This window comes from Bos grunniens, chromosome 10, assembly GCF_055505025.1.
Source record: "Bos grunniens cultivar Pamir isolate PY7600 chromosome 10, Bosgru_T2T1.0, whole genome shotgun sequence".
Classification (NCBI taxonomy): domain Eukaryota; kingdom Metazoa; phylum Chordata; class Mammalia; order Artiodactyla; family Bovidae; genus Bos; species Bos grunniens.
In genome coordinates, this window is record NC_141174.1 from 20,337,747 (window position 1) to 20,358,249 (window position 20,503).

Consider the following 20,503-nt stretch of genomic DNA (forward strand, 5'->3'; position numbering starts at 1 on the left):
TTTGTGGTTAAACTTCGGCAAAGTTCATCACTCTGATATATATATACATATATATATATATATATAGACAGAGAGAGAGAGAGAGAGCACATATATATATATACATTAAGCACATGTTTTTCACTGGCCATCAGAGGCTATGATGGCTATAAAATTTCAAGACCACTGACCAGGACAGATATTACAACATCATTATACAAGAAATTGCAACTAATTCTGCCTGAAGTAAGAGAAAAGGGGAATACGCAGTAGAATTCAAAACCTCTAGCATTTTATCACTCTTCAATAAAATGTAAAGACAATCAACATTTTCTGACTGTTTAGTATAAGCAATGCATTATGTTAGAAGACATAAAACAGTTCCTGTCCTCAAGAAAATTACAGTATACAGGGGAAAGAAATATAAAGACCTATAACGTGGCACATTGAGAGGGTAACAGGCAGGAAGGCCAGGGGTCTCCAAATAGAGGAAATAGCCTGCAAGTGTCAGACATTTTTATCTCTCTTAAGCGGCAGGAGGAAACAAACTAGCAATATTTTTTCCCTCTCTATACAAATTTAAAGGGAGGTTTCTCTTAAAATATTGTGTTGCCATAATGACACCCGGCTTCGCCTGAAGTTAGCTATTCTCGAGTCTAGAGATAACCAATGCCTTTTTCTTATGGAAATGTTTGTCTTAAGCTATGCTAATGTACTATGCCTTTACCCCAAACTCTGTCTCCAAGTCGGTTCCGCCTCTTGGCCCAGAACCTACTTGACAAACCAGTATGGATATTGTTCCCCTAATCTATGTAAATGAAACTATTTGTATGGTGGTCTGCCCTTCTTCAAGATTCAAGTTAATCATTTTATGGCCCAGGATAAACCATTTGGTGCCAAGATTATCCCAAAATGCATCTTATGGGTGAGGGGCCTGGTGCCATTCTGAATTTTAAGACATTCCTTTCTTTCATTAACAGACTGCTAGTGACTATATAACATCCAGCCAAAGACTAGCACGGGGGTACTCTTTCTGCCCCCTTCTGATGCCTATGTCAGAAGCTTTCTCTATCTCCTTTATACTTTAATAAAACTTTATTACACAAAAGCTCTGAGCGATCAAGCCTCGTCTCTGGCTCCGGATTGAATTCTTCTCCTCCGGGGGCCAAGAATCCTGGTGTATTCGCGTGATTCAACAACAACCTTTCAGTAAGCATTAGAGGAGTTTTATGAGATAATAAAAGACATACCATTAACTGAGAACTGTATTAGACTATAATAGGATTTGCATTATTGCAAATGGAAAATATTTTTTCTGGGCTAAAAAGGCTTTATCAACACCAGACTTCAGTTCTCTGTAAAAATTTTTAAACACAGATACATTTTCATATTAATAAATTCACTATAGTTGATTCCATAATTGGGAAAGGAGTACGACAAGGCTATATACTGTCACCCTGCTTATTTAAATTGTATGCAGAGTACATCACGTTAAATGTTGGACTGCGTGAAGCACAAGTTAGATTCAAGATTGCCAGGGGAAATGTCAATAACCTCAGATATGTAGATGATATGACTCTAACGGCAGAAACTGAACAGGAACTAAAGAGCACATTGACGAAAGTGAAAGAGGAGAGTGAAAAATCTGGCTCAACAACCAACACAATACTGTAAAGCAATTATCCTCCAATTAAAAACAAATAAAAAAAACCCTCAACATTCAAAAAACTAACATCATGGCATCCAATCCCATCACTTCATGGTAAATAGATGGGGAAAAAAACGCGAACAGTGACAGACTTTATTTCCTTGGACTCCAAAATCAATGAGGACAGTGAATGCAGCCATGAAATTAAAAGACGCTTGTTCCTCGGAAGAGAAGCTATGACCAACCTAGAGAGCATACTAAAAAACGGAGACATCACTTTGCCAACAAAGGTCCGTATAGTCAGAGCTATGGTTTTTCCAGTAGTCACGTACAAGTGTGAGAGTTGAACCATAAAGAAGGCTGAGTGCTGAAGAACTGATGCTTTTGAACTGTGGTGTTGGAGAAGACTCTTGAGAGTCCCTTGGACTGCAAGGATATCAAACCAGTCAATCCTAAGGGAAATCAATGCTGAATGTTCACTGGAAAGACTGATGCAAAAGCTGAAACTCTAATACACTGGCCACCTGATGTGAAGAGCCGACTCACTGGAAAAGACCCTGATGCTGGAAAAGACTGAGGGCAGGAGGAGAAGAAAACGACAGAGGATGAGATGGTGGGATGGCATCATCGACTCAACAGACATGGGATAGGGAAGCCTGGTGTGCAGGAGTCCATGGGTCTCAGAAAGTTGGACACAACTGAGCAACTGGACAATAACTAAGAAATGTTGTTTCTGACCCTTCCAACCATTCAGATTTCACAAAAATTCTTAAAGCAGTAAAACCAAAATTGGCAAATAAGAGCATCAGCCCTTGAAGGCAAAACAATTTTTAGGAACTGTTGTGGCTAACACCAAAGAATTCTAATTCCTCATTCCCATTTCAGGATGCAATATGTAGTAGAAAAATCAAAGTTATGCTCAATGGATTTTCCTAAGTTAACCTTTTTAACAAATTAAAATACACATATAAATATACAAATCTTAAGTGTACACCTTTAACATATAGTGAAATCACCTATGTAAACAGTACTCAAACAAGAAAGAACATTACCAACACCTCAAAAGCCACCTTCATAGCTTCCAAAGCCAGCAACCATTATAACCTCAAGCACCACACACTGGTTCCGCCTGTTTTCAAACTGAACATTTTATAGCACAAGAAAATATGAGGTTGGAAAGTAACTTCTTTAAATGAGGGCATAGAGTATGCTGCTTTCTTTCCTTCATCATTATGAATCTCATCTATGTTGAAACAGGAAGCATTAGTAGAGTTACATGAACATACCACAGTATGTTTCTCCATTTATTACTAAAGAACATTTCTACATTTTTTCTACTTTGGCAAGTACAAATAATGCTGCTACGAATTGGACACGTTCTCTGGGGCACAAATGCGTGCGTTTCTGCTGGGTCTGTACACATCTGGGCGTGGAAGTGCTGGATCCAGAGGTGCTACCAATTTCTATCCCACCAGTAGTGGGCTTCCCAGGAGGTGCAGCAGGTAAAGAATCTGCCTGCCTATGCAAAGACACAGGTTTGACCCCCGGACCAGGAAGATCCCCTGGAGGAGGAAATGACAACCCACTCCAGTATTTTTGCCTGGAAAATTCCGTGGACAGAGGATCCTAGTGGGCTACAGTTCGGGGGGTTGCAAAGAGCTGGACGCAACTGAGCACAGCACAGCCACCACAGTGGACGAGTTCCAGCTGCTCTACACTTAGAATTAGCAGTCTTTTTCTTTTGTCATCCTGCTGAGAATATAATAGTGCATCATTATGGTTTTAGTTTGCATTCTTCTTTTAAGAAATGATTTAGCATCGTCTTTCTTGAGCTGTCTATTCAAAACTTAAGTCTTGGCCAAGAGGAAGGTAAGAGTTGGAAAGGAGGGTCTGGCTTTTATTGATTCATAGTTCTTTATCCATTCTGGATATGAATCCTCTGTTTGACATATATATCCTTTGACTGTATGTCTTGCCTTTTCACTCTTGACAATGTTTTATGATGAAGAGAAATTCTTAACTTCAGAGTAATTCAATGTATCCATTTTGCCATTTATGGTTAATCTCGATGGAATTCAAAAGCAAAAAACAGGCCTCTTTATTTTTAAAAAAGTGAATTACTTTGGGCTTCCCTAGAGGCTCAGTAGTAAAGAATCCGCCTGCCAACACAGGAGACATGGGTTTGATCCCTAATCTGGGAAGATCCCGCATTCCACGGAGCAACTGAGCCCATGCACCACAACTACTGAGCCTGTGCTGTGGAACCGCCAACTCCTGAGCCCACAGGCTGCAACTACGGAAGCCCGTGCGCCCTACCGCCCATGCTCTGCAGTGAGAGAAGCCCTCACACTGCAGCTAGAGCAGCTCCCACTCGCCGCCGCGAGAGAAAGGCCGGTGTGGCAACAAAGACACAGGACAGTCAAAAATAAATATTTTTTAGAAAGTGAATCACTTTAAATAAGTTCATAAACAGATTTTCATTTGCAACAAACTTAGGATAGGTAATTGCACAATAAAAAAAATGTAAGGGTCATTTTAATATAAAATGATTAGAAACTGGATACCAGGTTTCTGGTGGGGCACAGCACAGATTACTAACCTCCACTCCAGTCAAATTTTAAATTTCTAGTCTCTCCAAATTTTAAACTTCTAGTCTCATTCAAATAATTTTGAACAATGGTCCCGTAATACAAGTTTTATTTGAATGCCTCAAAGAAATTTGGGAATCTAAGTAAATGTGACAAAAAGGGTGCCCAAAATACACTATATCCCTGACCTAAATGTCTCTTAAATAAAATGAGGGTGCTGATAATTTAGTATACAAACTTTTTTTTTGTATATTTGCTTAGATAATCTCTAGCAACGTAGAAGAAATTACTATGCCATTTAACATCCTAAAATGAAAACCAAGAATAACTGAGGAAAATGAAGGTGTTTGATAATTTAAAGATATAATATCTGTATAACAAATCACATTATGATATAATTACATATTCTTTGAACAAGAACTTTCTTGACAGTATGATGCATGCAAAACAACAAAGCATTTCAGAGACTTAAGAATCTGCTCAGGAATATGCACGTTTATATAAACTATATACATAAGCACAGCTTCCTTTGCTATCTTTATATTGATCCACCAAGCCACTAATCAAGTTTTACTTATAATAAGTACATCAAAATGACATGATAAATATGGAAAAAGAATCAGTCATGGAACCCATGATATAAGGATCTTATTTATGCAAAAATCACTTGAAGAATACACATTTTCTTGTCGCTTTTTCGTTTAGGTTGATGTTAATAACAATTCATATAGGTCCTCTTATTTGAAGAATTCAAAGAGCTTGCCAGTATCTTAACTTTTACAAGAAGTCTTTCAACAAAAGTATGCCATATCACATCATCAAAAATTGATACAAGCCTGGTAGAACATTTGGTTAACTACTCACCTATGGTTAAACTGAAAACTAAAAGCACACTTCATCCTGTCCTGGCTAGACATGAGCATCAATATCTAGCTTATCAGGAAAGCTCCCTATGACAACCTCTACTAATTCCACAATGGCCAATAAAAAGGAAAAAAAGGAAAAGATGGGAGAGCAACTACTCTAGGAGAATAAAAAGATCGTAATGAATCCAGAGTTGCCCAGAAGCATCCACATTATTTCTAAAAGACAGTAGACTAGATATTTCAAGTTATTTAGTCAACTTATGAACAACACTTGGTGCACACAGAAAGACACACTCACAAACCCCTTGTCTTAGTTTCACGGCTCCAGCTTGAAAGGCACTAAAACAGATGTTACAGAGTTTCTGTGCTTTACTTAGAGAAGAGCTCCTGCAACAGTTACTGAGAGGCACTCTACTACTCTTTTCCAAACACAATTCTAACAGACTTCCTCATGATCATTTCATAAAAGCAGAAAACCAGAAAGGGGACAGGAAATGGGACTGCTGCCAGAATCAGGCACACCAACAGCAGAAAAGTAAAGCCTGAAAGAGACAGAAGTAGTACAACACGACTCAACAGTCCTCCAAAGCTTCTCAGTAATTCCAAATCCATCTTGTAATTAGAGCCCATGACAATGAACTCCAGTATCAAGAAATGATTATATTCACTGTACTTAAAATAATTCTTCTCAGAAGTCTTTAACATAGGAAACTTAAAAGCTTAAAGAGGACACTTCACCTAAGAAGATACAAAGATGGCAGATACATGAAAGACGTTCAAAATTATTCACTGATAGGGAAATGCAAATTAAAGCCATGACAACTACAAACTTGTTAGAATAGCCAAAATGAAAAATACTGGCAATTAGTTCTAGGGAGGATGTGAAGCAAGGAGAACTCTCAAACACTGCTGCTGGGGATGCAAATTGATACAACTGCTCTTGAAAACAGCTTGAAAGCTTCTCTTAAACTTAAACATACACTATGATCAAGAAATCACACATCTAAGTATCTACCCAAGACAAATGAAAACTTACATTAACAGAAAATCCTGAACAAAAATGTTTATAGCAGCTCTCTACTAATAATTATCCAATCTGGAAGCAACCCAAGTGTCCTGCAATGGGTGAATGTATAAACAAACATCCACAGGATGGGAGACTCAACAGTAAAAAGGAACTACTGATACATGCAACCATTTGAATGACGCGCAAAGGCATGCTGAGTGAAGGAAAGCCAGTCTTAGAAAGTTAAATACCGTATGACTCTATTTACATGACATTCTAATTTATTAAGTTAGATGACATTCTCAAAAGGACAAAACTCTAGGATGAGAGTACAGACCAGTGGCTGCCAGAGGACATGGAGGGGTAGGAAGAGGAGAGGTGACTATACATAAAGGGACGGTGCGAGTGTTTTAGGGTCACAAAACTGTTCTCAATCCTGACTGGGGTGGAAGTTACGGGAAATCTAAAAGTGTTTAAAGATTTGTAGAACCGGACACATGTGTTCAAAACCATGTGATAATTTTAAGAGGGTCCTCCTTTAGCTCACATATATATAAATAAAATGCTAGGAAAATATTGCAGATTTGAAGAAATGATGACTTTGCAACATTCTCATGTTGACATATGACTGATTCTGACAGCCTTCAAAGACAGAAAAACACATACCATAAACGGTAATCCTAAGAAAGCTAGAGCCAACTTTATTACTATTAGACAAAGTGGACTTTAAGACAAAATATTACTGTAGAAAAAGAAAGAGTTTAAAATGACAAAAGGGTTGATTAACTAGGGAGATATAATAATTATAAATGTATACGCAATCTAACAACAGAGCCCCAAAACAAATGAAACAAAACTGGACAGAACCAAAAGGAGAAAGAGACCCTTCAACAATAATAAGACATTTCAACACCCCTCCTCTAAGTCACAGAACAACTAGACAAAAATCATAAAGGATATAAACATTTGAACAGCACTATTTATCATAGTGACCTAACTGGCATCTACAAAATACTCTAGAATACAAATCCTTTTCATGAAGCAAGATAGATCATTTGCAATGTCATAAAACACGTCTCAATAAATTTAAAAGGACTGAAATAAAATAAAATACATTTGGGACTCCAAAGAATTAAATCAAAACAAAAGTAATCTAGGAAATCTCCAAATAATTGGAAATCAAACAATAATTTGTAAACAACCTGTGGGTCAAAGAAAATAAATTTTTATCAAGCAATTAATACTTTGAAGTGAATGAAAACAACAAAAATAAAAAGTAAAAATGTAGAGGACGTAGCTAAAGACATCATTTTATAAGTTTTAAACTTAGGCCCACATTAGAAAATAAAAACTTCAATTCTCTTCCACTTTAAATTAGATAAAGAGTAAACTAAACCCCACAGAATGAAAAAGGAAGGAAATTACAGTTTAGAGCAAAAATTACTGGAACTGAAAACAGAAAAAATGGAGAAAAAACAATGAAACCAGAGTTGATTCTTTTAAAAGGTCAATAAAACTGACAAACTTTTACCTAGACTGACAAAAAAAAATGAAAAAGACACCAATGAACAAAACCAGGATTCAGAGAGGAGGCATCACTATTGACCCTATAGAAAAAGATTATAAAGGAAAATTATAAGAAAGAATTTGCCGGCACTGCAGGAGAACCCAATTGGATTCCAGGGGTGGGAAGTTCCCCTGGAGAAGGGACAGGCCAACCACTCCAGTATTCTTGGGCTAATTGGCCTGCGATGCGGGAGACCTGGGTTCAATCCCTTGGTTGGCAAGAGACCCTGGAAGAGGGCATGGCAACTCACTCCAGTATTCTTGCTTGGAGAATCTCCCATTGACAGAGGAGCCTGGAGGGCTATAGTTCATGGGGTCGCAAAGAGTCAGACATGATTGAGCACTAAGCACAGTGCAGTGTATCACCAAATCAGATAATTTAAATGAAATGGACAAAATCTTAGAAAGATAGAAAGTAGTAACACCAACTTAAGAAGAAACAGGTCTTGAACAGACCTGTAACAAGAAATTCAACTAGCAATTATGAATCTTCCCACAAAAAGAAACTCAGGCGCAGATGGCTTCACTGCTGAATTCCATCAAATATTTAAACAAAGCCAATTCTTAACAAACTCTTCCAGAAAACAGAAAAAAAGAGAATGCTTTCCAACTCTTTCTTTTTTGTTCCCAACTCCTTCTAAAAATTCAATATTATCCTGATACCAAAGCCAAAGATATCACAAAAATAGAAAACAGATCAATATCCCTCTTGAATATATACACACACACACACAAATTCAATTAGTAAACAAAATCCAGCAACCTAAAAAAAAGATTAGATACTATCATCAAATGAGATTCATCCCAGGAATGCAAGCTTGATTTAATATCTGAAAATCAATTAACGTAACAATATTTAAAACATGAATTTAGTATACCAATTCTGTATATTATCATCCTGCTTATTTAACTTATATGCAGAGTACATCATGAGAAACGCTGGACTGGAAGAAACACAAGCTGGAATCAAGATTGCCGGGAGAAATATCAATCACCTCAGATATGCAGATGACACCACCCTTATGGCAGAAAGTGAAGAGGAACTCAAAAGCCTCTTGATGAAAGTGAAAGTGGAGAGTGAAAAAGTTGGCTTAAAGCTCAACATTCAGAAAACAAGTATCATGGCATCTGGTCCCATCACTTCATGGCAAATAGATGGGGAAACAGTGAAAACAGTGTCAGACTTTATTTTTCTGGGCTCCAAAATCACTGCAGATGGTGACTGCAGCCATGAAATTGAAAGACATTACCTAGATAGCATATTCAAAAGCAGAGACATTACTTTGCCAACAAAGGTCCGTCTAGTCAAGGCTATGGTTTTTCCTGTGGTCATGTATGGATGTGAGAGCTGGACTGTGAAGAAGGCTGAGTGCCAAAGAATGGATGCTTTTGAACTGTGGTGTTGGAGAAGACTCTTGAGAGTCCCTTGGACTGCAAGGAGATCCAACCAGTCCATTCTCAAGGACATCAGTCCTGGGATTTCTTTGGAGGGAATGATGCTGAAGCTGAAACTGCAGTACTTTGGCCACCTCATGCAGAGTTGACTCATTAGAAAAGACTCTGATTCTGGGAGGGATCGGGGGCAGGAGGAGAAGGGGACGACAGAGGATGAGATGGTTGGATGGTATCACTGACTCGATGGACATGAGTCTGAGTGAACTCCGGGAGTTGGTGATGGACAGGGAGGCCTGGCGTGCTGCGATTCCTGGGGTCGCAAAGAGTCGGACACGACTGAGCGACTGAACTGAACTGAACTGAGTATACCAATAAAGGACAAAAAGCCACATGATCACATCAATATACACAACACTCACTCATGATATAAAACAATAAAACCTCAGTAAACTACAAACAGAAGGGAGCATTCTCAACCTGTAAAAGATATTTGTACAAAACCTACAGCTAACATCATTCTTAATGTTAAAAAACTGAAAGTGTTTCCACAACATCAGGAACAAGGTAAGGATGTCCACTCTCACCATTTCTATTCAAAAATCCTGCTTACTTAAAGTGAAGTCGCTCAGTTGTGTCCAACTCTTTGCAACCCCATGGACTGTAGCCTGCCAGGTTCCTCTGTCCATGGGATTCTCCAGGCAAGAATACTGGAGTGGGTTGCAATTTCCTTCTCCAGGGGATCTTCCCGACCCAGGGATCAAACTCGTGTTCCCCACGTTGCAGGCGGACTCTTTACCGTCTAAGCCACCAGAGAATCCCTATATGCAAAGTACATCATGAAAAACGCCGGACTGGATGAATTACAAGCTGGAATGAAGGGAGAAATATCAACAACCTCAGACATGCAGATGATGCCACTCTAACGGAGGAAAGCAAAGAGGAACTAAAGTGTCTCTTTATGAGGGTGAAAGAGAGTGAAAAGCTGGCTTAAAACTCAACATTCAAAAAAGTAAGATCATGGCATCCAATCCCATCATGTCGTGGCAAAAAGATGGGGAAAAAATGGAAACTTTTCTTGGGCTTCAAAATCACAGGGGCCAGTGACTGCAGCCATGAAATTAAAAGACACTTGCTCCTTGGAAGAAAATCTATGACAAATCTAGACAGCGTAATAAAAAGCAAAGATATCACTTTGCCAACTAAGGTCCATATAGTCAAAGCTGTGGTTTTTCCAGTAGTCATATACGGATGTGAGAGTTGGATTATAAAGAAGGCTGAGTACTAAAGAAATGATGCTTTTGAATTGTGGTGCTGGAGATCACTCTCTTGGACTGCAAGGAGATCAAAACAGTCAATCCTAAAGGAAATCAACCCTTAATATTCACTGGAAAGACTGATGTTGAAGCTGAAGTTCCAATACTTTGGCTACCTGATGTGAAGAACCAACTCACTGGAAAAGACCCTGATGCTGAGAAAGATTGAAGGGAGGAGGAAAAAAGGGCAACAGAGGATGAGATGGTTGTATGGCATCACCGACCCAATGGGCATGAATTTCAGCAAATTCCGGGAAATGGTGAAGGACAGGGAAGCCTGGTATCCTGCAGTCCATGGGGTCACAAAGAGCTGGACACGACTTAGTGACTGAACAACAACTGGAGATTCTGGCTAGAACAGTAAGGCAAAAAACCTAACAAACAAACAAAAAAGCAAAGGTACCCAAACTAGGAAGGCTTAAGGCTGATAGCTTTCCAAGCTTTAATTTTCTAGATTTTCAATACCGCCCCCCACACACATAGTACCCAAATTGACAACTCATGCCTAAAAACAAGAGCCAGTGTGCTTTATAGTGTGGTAAATATTAAACCATGGACTTCCCTTAGCTTAGCTTGTCAACATTATCAGTAATCACAAATATGAAAGTTTCTCAGTGGAATTAACACACATAAGCAAGGAACCGAATATATTAAAGACTAAAATATTTTTTAAAAATTGTTGAACTGAAATATATTCATCTTAAAATAGCTGATGCTTTATAAAGAAATATTAACATTTTTGAATTGTTAATACATTTTAATTTTATCTTAACCCTTAGGAATTAAATTATATAGGCTTTACAACATCAGCTTATCTCCTGATAATAACATGCATAAATTTTTTTCCACTGTTTTAGAAAGAAAGCAATAATGTAAGTTTCCCATATGAACTCGAGCTATTCTGATGAGGGCTCTTTTCACAGTGATACTTTAATGAAATACTCCCTTTTTACATCTGTTAAGACTCTGTCCCTGGACAGATAAAAATAAAGGTCTCCTCAGTCACTCTGATCAATCAGTTTAATTTCACAAGTCCATAGTCACATAAAATATATAATTTTCTATTGTTCAAACACAGGACTAGAACAATACCCAGTACCCATACAAGTAGTTGTTCAGTAACTATTTCTGCGGGAAGAGTTCACGCAGCAGGCATCATAGACATGCTCTTTTAACGAGAATTAAGTTGCAAACTGGAGAAGGGTACAGAAGTAAAAAGGATCCCAGTCCCAGTCATCTGGGACAACAACTAGGGAGAAGACGCATGAAAACGCCTACTTCAATCAGACAGAAAATGAAGAAATGTACCTCAAGCTTTACAAGTGCAATTAAAGCCACGTCAGATCCATCTTGGTGAAGCTTAGTAACCAAAGGCAAGGGAAAAGCACATTTCAGGATTTATCCACAATTCTTGACCTGAAGGGCAGAGGCATCATAGCTTCCTCAAACGCCCGCCTTAGAAGAAAGACCAAATGCAGGAGCCTGGCTCTGTCACATGGTCTCCAAGGCTGAACCAGAGAAGAGAAATCATTTATACCAGAGTTGATATTAACATCATCTATATCCCAGAATAAAACTTCTATCTGCCTCAACGATGCTCACTTCACTAAAGAGCTTTGTCTATCAAGTTGTTTCAAAGTCAAAGATTTATCCTAAATAAAAGGAATCCTCAATTACACATTAAAAATGTAGCCTTCAACCCCACTTCTCACTTCTTCTTAACAAAACATCAAGTTGAACCTTTATACTGTTGGGAAAAAATGGTTATTCTGAAATTTAAAACTTCTGAACTAATAAAACCAACACCATGTTCCTATACTCTGGCTTGCCTGACCTCCCCTGAAATTTCCAGCAATCCACATTTGTTCCTTACTGCCAAGTCCCTTTTGTCGCTGTGCCATCAGGCTGCTAGCCCAAAAAATTAAACTAATATACCATTTCTTTTCACTTTCAGCCCTGGTGGTAGCCAGTAATTCCCAAAGTATCCAAACAAAGGCCCGTTGTCAAGGACAAGGTCTATGTGGACCTGGCTGCAATGCCTGTGGGCATTAAACAGATTTAAATACAGCCTGAACCGCCAGGTGGCAGAGGAGAAGGCGCTGACAGACTTAGATGAGCAGAAAACAGAAGAGCATTTTTCTCAGGCCATCAATCGGTCAGTTCAGAAATATTCACTGAGAACATTCTCCATGTTAGGCCCTGCTCAAGGTTATGGGCACATCACAGGCAATAAGACCAATCCTCAGGACCTAAGGAGCTCACAGTCTGCTTGGGAACAGCACTAAAGGTCATCCAAACGCAAAAAGCAAAAATTCCAGCTTTAGTTAGGGAGGATTTTCTTCTTTAAAGTAGTCAACTCCCTTACATCCCAGGATAATATCAGTAGGAAAAACTGCATCAGCAAACTGTTACAAATGGAATAGACAAACAATAAGGCCCTACTGTGTAACACAGGGAAATATACTCAATACCTTGTGATAAACCATAATGGAAAAAATATGAAAAAGACTGTGTGTGTGTGTGTGTGTCTATATATAACAGAATCACACGTTGTATGGTAGAAATAAGCACACACTGTAAATCCTCACTACAGTAAAACAATTTTTAATTTTTGATTTTGCGCCCTCTTCCCTTGCCACCGACTAATGTACTCTCAACACAGCAACCAAGTGGCCTTTGCAAAACATGATACACCTTTGCCTAAAGCCATCCAACGGCTTCTCATTACCCTGGGTGTAAAACTAAAAATCCTTGACATGGTCTAAAAGCCCTTGTGTGATAATCCAGCAGATCTTTCCAACTTTGAAGCCACTGTGTTCCCAATTACATGCTCCAGTGACACTAATCTTAAAGCTTGTCAAACACACTCAGCTTTCCTGTCTAGGGTTGGGGTTTGTCTGGAATATTTTCCTGCCTCCCAAGTCCTACTCTGGATAATTCCCACTCATCTGTGCTGGAAGCACTTTCTCCCATGCCCCTTCTGCCTCCTCTGCCACTTCACCCCATACACATGCTGAGCTAAATGAGGATGTGAGGTACATTTTCACTGTTTCTAAGTAATTTGTGTTCATGTACAATTTGCTAGAAACGTAGCCCAAAAACCCCATCTCTTGCTTCGTGCGTGTGTCTGTGTTTAAATGAAACATCAGGTTTTCTTTATACTACTGGAAATTCATGGCCATGTTACTTCTAGAGCACCTACTGGTTTACATGAATGTATTTACTTGGGTGACCACACTATTTGTTCATGTCTCTCCCACTAAGCCCTAAGTTCCATGAAGACAAGTGTGGGGTCAGTTTGTGGAAATACAATGTCCCCAGAGCCTCGCAGGATGATGACTGACACAAAAAAGGAACTCAGGAGAAAAGCAAATGAATTATGATCACCACCAATGGGAACAACTGAAATTTAACCTTCAGAGAACTGCTCCCAAAGACAGCTCAGGTTCCAAGAGCCACATTTCATTTTGCTTGAGTTTCTGTTGTAATGAAGACTTTACTAGGAAAACAAAATCCGACTGGGTAAGAGACTGCTGAGAATCTCCTTGTAGCAGACACTTTTTTTCCCAGTTGGTTAGAAATGTATCCAATATGTGGATTTGGTTCCTTTTCCTTTTTAAATGTGGATACCCTATCTATTTGAAAGAATGATACTAAGGATCAAAAGGAGTGTTTATTGCTTAAGCACTCAGAGAATTATTAAAAATATATATAAATATTATTGCTACTAATTTAAATGAACAAAATTCCTAGTATGAGGAACAGGCGTCTTGACTCCTATTAAAACACTGACTTTGAAAAGGTTTCCTGTAACACATTATTAAGTAGATACTCATACTTTATGTTGCCTATTTGAAAGAAACACTACTGTTTTGGTTTCAGCTATGTTATAATGAAAAATGACTACAGCAAGTAAGTGCTAAGTAAGTGCTTTGCTTTTGTCCAAATAGGTGCACAACAAAGAAATAATTTTAAATGCCTCCACAAACGTGTTCAACGATGTCACTGTATAACATTTCTACCCTAACCAGCATGACATGGTAATCTTTAAAATGTCCAAATGTTACTTGTGCAATGCAAAAATATTTACAGTAGCTCTCTATTAGAAATATGTAAATTACTATCAATACAATAACATGGACTATACGCACACACAGAGTATATGCAATATACTCTGCCCTTTTCTAAATAAAAAGCAAGCACATTTTCTCTTTTTAAAAGACACTTGCTTTGATGTAAATAATAACATTACTAACACAGGTGGATCACAAAATAATATATAATTTTATGTTGCTAAATGTACCGAAAGGCTCAATGTTGAATACTAATTCGTTAAAAGAGGTTTACCAGCCTCAAAGAATACTTAAATTACCATTCTGAGAGCAATGTCCAGTTGGGATCTTTAAGCTGCTTGAGGGAGGTGTAAACAAATGCATTTTATCATAAAAGGTGTCAGGAGAGAGGATAACCATTAAGACTATATGGAAAGAGATGTCCACAAACAAAAATCTTAACTGTATTAAAAAATGTTGATTTTTGCCTGTTTAAATCATAATGAAAAAAAATTGCTCTTAATGGTTATTTTTTAATGAAGTCTAAACAACTCAAGTATTTAAAACTTTAACCTTGCCGTTTTGATTTTTTGGACAAAAATTTTAGGCAATAACTCAAATATATTCATGCAATATGTCTCCTTCTCTGATAATTAAAAAAGCTAGCAACAAATGCCTCCCCAACCCCAGCCCTACCCTATTAACTTTTCTGCTGAACACATTTCATATACACTTTTAGACCTGGGGGTGATGAATGAGACATTAAAGAATGACTCCATATTCTACATAACCAATAATTTACTTGCATGTCATAAACGGTACATAACATCATTTGATATACTGTCTTTCAGCCCCAGAGAAAAGCTGCCAGTAGTCATATCTTTCTCATCTGTAGGGTTGCCGACGTTACCCTGTCCCTTGAGGGAAATGTCTGACTCAACTAAATAAAACTGAAGGATACACCATATAATGAACAGTCTTATTACCTTAAAATTAACCTTTTAGATTTTCTGTCTTCTTGAGCTTGCAGAGTCAAACTAGAAAACCTCTAACAAAATTAATGTACAGATTCTGTTCTATGCTACATGTTCTCATCTTGCCATGAATTTACTGGAAGTCATGCGTATGGGCTGAAGAGACCAGTGTGGCAGGAAGAGTGGGATCCCAAGTTAGAAGGACACTGGCTCGATCTAGCCTAACAGTGCACTGCCTTTCAGAGTCTAAAACAGCTGTGTGCTTCACAAGAAATGGCCAAGCAGATCCCCAAGCCCCAAATGTACCAGAGGTCAGCTTTCTAAAGGTCGCATCTATTTTTAAACTAATATAAGTTGAGTTCTAAATTTGACCTGCATTTAAATCATCATCTGGTGAGGAATGTCCAGCTGGACTCTAACACACTTTAAGTTGCTTGAGGGAGGTCCAAACAAAGCTCATTCTACATGCAACAGACAAAGCCTTCTCTTAGCAACTGGCAGCCTCCACAAAGGAAGCGCAGCAGCTGTGAAGCAAGGACCATCCTGCAGCTGAGGGTCCCTGGAATGTCCTCCTTCACATAACCAATAAAAGCGGGCCGTTCTTCAGGTTGAGATAATTGGGGAAACCAATTTCCCATTGCTCAGCGCAACAGAATGAAGGAATAGAGCATATTTTCAAAGGTGTGCAGAGTACCTGAACATCGTCCCAAAGAAGCAGCCAACAAAAACCTATTTTTAAGGTTCCTCACAGCACTATTTCTCTTCAGAAAGTTCACAGGGCAATCCCTTCCAAAATGGCCTCACTGACAATGAAGAGTTTTCTTTTAGATTTTCGGCTCAGAAACCAAAAGATAAAAAGAAAACCATGAATATCCTATCAAAGTATCAGTTAAATAATTATGGCACCAATTGATCATACTTTTGGAAATTGGTATCATTCTCAAAGCAAACTTCAAACACAACTTTTACAATTTAAAAAGAATTGTATTTCAAGAGTATTTTAGTGAAAAAGGGTAGCACTAGTATATGGACATGTAACACTTAGGAAACTATGTCTTATCAATTTTAGTATTCACATTAGGCAAGTCACCACCAGGGCAGAGGTGAAAAAACAAAACAGATAAGTCTCTGGGAAAAAAAAATCTATAAATATGAAAGTACTAAGTTATATACCTATTTCTTTAAACCAAAATCACAGGAATTCAGTAAAATAAACTACTGCTAATCACAGATGGAAGTAAAATACCAAACATACCCATTACACACATACATACACACATATAACAACCAAAACCTATCTCATTGGCCTACCATTCTGGCCAGTCCACCATGCTTAAAGACAGACTAACACTGTGATTTAGAGAACAAAGCAAGTTCAAGTATTTCATTTTCTAGACCCATAGATGATCAATCCGATTTTAAGGTTCAAAAGTATAGAACATGAAAAGTAAATGTACAGAATCTGCACCAGAAGCCTTGACTCCATCAAGTCACCTTCATTTTCATTCAGTCAGGCAAATAATACTTTACCTAGCAATGTAGCTGAGGCTGCTTGTTACTACTCAGTGTCCACTCTCTCCTCCTCCCTAACAGAACCCCTAATTAACCTGAGGAAAGCAAGACAACTAATTAAAGAACTATCTTTCATTGCCTCCTTACAGCTAGACGAGTCCAGTTTCACAGTTTAGGCCAATGAGACACAAGCATACATGTTCTGAGAAAATTAAGCAAACAAAAATTACTTAAAGGGAGCCAACTGTTTAGAACCAGACACAGAACAATGGAGTACATCAAGGTCGTATATTGTCACCCTGCTTATTTAACTTATATGCAGAGTACATCTCGAGAAATGCCAGGCTGGATGAAGCACAAGCTGGAATCAAGATTGCCAGGAGAAATATCAATAACCTCGGATACGCAGATGACACCACTCTAATGGCAGAAAGCGAAAAGGGACTAAAAAGCCTCTTGATGAAAGCAAGAGAGGAGAGTGAAAAGGCTGGCTTAAAACTCAACATTCAAAAAAACTAAGATCATGGCATCTGGTCCCATCACTTCATGGCAAACAGATGGGGAAACAATGGAAACAGTGACAGACTTTATTTTCTTGGGCTCCAAAATTACTGCAGATGGTGACTGCAGCCATGAAATCAAAAGATGCTTGCTCCTTGGAAGAAAAGCTACAACCAACCTAGACAGCATATTAAAAAGCAGAGACATTACTTTGCCAACAAAGATCCATCTAGTCGAAGCTATGGTTTTTCCAGTAGTCGTGTATGGATGTGAGAGTTGGACCATAAAGAAAGCTGAGCACTGAAGAATTGATGCTTTTGCACTGTGGAGTTGGAGAAGACTCTTGAGAGTCCCTTGGACTGCGAAGAGATCAAACCAGTCAATCCTAAAGGAAATCAATTCTGAATACTCACTGGAGGGACTGATGCTGAGGCTGAAGCTCCAATACTTTAGAGACCTAATGCGAAGAGCCAACTCATTGGAAAAGATGCTGATGCTGGGAAAGATTTAAGGTGGGAGGAGAAGGGGACGAGAGAGAATGAGATGGTTGGATGACATCACCTACTCAACAGACATGAGTTTGAGCAAGTTCTAGGAGATGATGAGGGACAGGGAGGCCTGGTGTGCTGCAGTCCATTGGGTCGCTAAGAGTTGGACATGACTGAGCAACTGAACAACAAGAAGTGACAGATAATTCCATAGTTCTGCATGATACCCTGGTATCTGCCAGAGGGCCAGCTCACTAAGACAAAGAGCCATGGAAATACTGCTGCTCCCTGGCCAGCTCAGGGGTCCTGCTCTTTACCTCTGGGATATATAGACCTCATTATCCCGTATTTCCTTGGGCTGAGCTAGGGAAAGTGGGCACTGGGGAGCTCCCGCCTTTCTGTCTCTTATTGCTCACCCACCCACCCACTCTCATTACATGTCTGCTGAGCACCACACACTGCAGGAATGCCAGGAATAACTTTAATGAACAAAACATAGGAACCATCCTCAAGGAATGGAAAAACAAGAGAAAAGCACAGAAGCAATCACAATGCAATGTGAAAAGATGATGAGTATACATGATGCCTGCTTCCTGTGAGGAGGCTGGGTGCAGCCCAGACTGCTGCATTCCAAGAATCCCGTTTATTCCACAGCCATCACTGCTGGACTTCCTCTCGGTGATACGAACAGCAGAGACCAGTCAGGAGGTGACGGCACAGAGGACAGGAAAGGCTGAGCAGTGAAGTGCACGTTACACGATCAACAGAATTTTCCCGGATTGAGAGGCGTAGGTGGAAGGTTTCATGCAGAGAATTAACCAGGCGAAAACATCCAGAGACAAGAAAGACCACACACAGTTCATCAGAAGAGCATGGCAGAATCCGCTACCAGATCAGTGAACATAGCGACCCTAAGTAGTTTTAAACATCTGAGGGACTGAGCTTTCACAACTAATATCTGAAGGAGAGGTTCTGAGAATGAGCTTAAGGTTGCCACAGGGAAGGATGGGGAAGGATGTTTGGGATAGACGTGTTCAGTGCAGCTTAGCTGGGTCGCTAAGTTGTGTCCGATTCTTTGTGACCCCATGGACTGCAGCACCCAGGCTTCCCTGTGCTTCACCATCTCTGAGTCTGCTCAAACTCATGTCCATTGAGATGATGACACCATCCAACCATCTCATCCTCTGTTGTCCCTCGTTCCTCCTGCCTTCAATCTTTCTGAGCATCAGGGTCTTTTCTAGACATGTAAACATGGCTATATTTAAACTGGATAACCAATAAGGGAAAAAAAAAATAAAAGATCCGTTAGAATCAAAAACATAAATAAATAAAGGAGAGGCTTTGAGAGAAAGACCTGGTGACTTTTCATAACTATTTCTAAATCATGTGGCTTTAGGAAAGGCATGGAAGTATCCCCTAATCTCAAGGACACAATATCAATCCTCCTCTATTTTTAAGCCCAGGTTATTAATATTTATAATTTTAAAAGATTACTTATTGGAGAGTAATAAAAGGATATTAGGAATTTTACAAAAGCATAGCAGAGGACTGGGGGAAAAAAATTTTGCCCAAACTGAAATACTTCTTTAAAATATCCCAACAGTAATATGTTTCCCTTTCAACTTTGAAAAAGATGGTTAGGCAGATTCATGACTTAAAAAATAAAGTTTGCCTTTGGCAGCAGAGTCAATTCTTTCAAACCTAATTTCCACTCCCCTCCCCTTCTGCTTTAGTCATAGAAAGCTGGTTTTATTTGGCCTGGCAATGTGCCCACTTAAACACCACACTGGAGCCTCCTTGAAGACAGTGGTGGCCAAGGAATTCCAAGTACAAGTCAGAGAGGAGATTCCAGAAAGCCCCTCTGCAGTTTTTCCTTCCCCTCCTCTTGCAGACGTCGCAGCTGGAGCGCCAACAGCACCCTGAGGTTGCGTGGACAGAGGCCTCATCCTCAGGATGCTAAAAACTGGAAGGAGCCCAAGACTCACCCAATGACATGGGACATGGTAGAAACCTCCCCAGATCCAAGCAGTTCCCCTACGGACAGTTTATGTGAGAAAATCAAGCCCTGTTTAATTAGATTCCTGTTTCTACTAGACAAACACAAATTTCACTGCAGATGCTAGTGAATATTTAAAGCATACATGGTAAGATCTGGCCAAAAAAAAAGAAAAAGCCATTTCAACTAGATGTACAGTATTAAACCATATTTCCTGATTCTCTCTTTTTTCATCTAAGTCACACATTCTACTTTCTTATTAAACAACCTTTTTAAATCAAAGTAAATCTTTTCTAAATTTTTTCTCTTTGGACACAAGACATCTGGTTCTTGAAATTTCTGGTCTACCCTGAGAGCTGAGTGGGGAGAGTGAGAGGGGCTAGCAGAATAAGCTAGGGAAGTTACACATCGATAACACAGCACAACACAAGCTGTTTATAAAAAGCTTCATTGTGTTTTATAAGCTGGTGAATTGTTAGGTAAGACTCAATTTGGAGGTCTTTGATCTAAACTAATCTCTGGCAGCCGCTGTCGACAGAGAATGACACAGAGACTTAAATGTAACAGCATTCTTATTTTCCTTGATACCGCTGTCATTTTTTAAAAAGGTATAGTTGCT

The 20,503-nt window shown here is 39.0% G+C and overlaps 1 long non-coding RNA gene across 3 annotated transcripts in view; it reads right to left on the reverse strand.

The window, feature by feature from the left end:
- Nucleotides 1-20,503, reverse strand: part of LOC147364070 (uncharacterized) — a 191,310-nt gene that overhangs the window by 20,648 nt on the left and 150,159 nt on the right. The gene's annotated exons all lie outside the window — the stretch shown is intronic.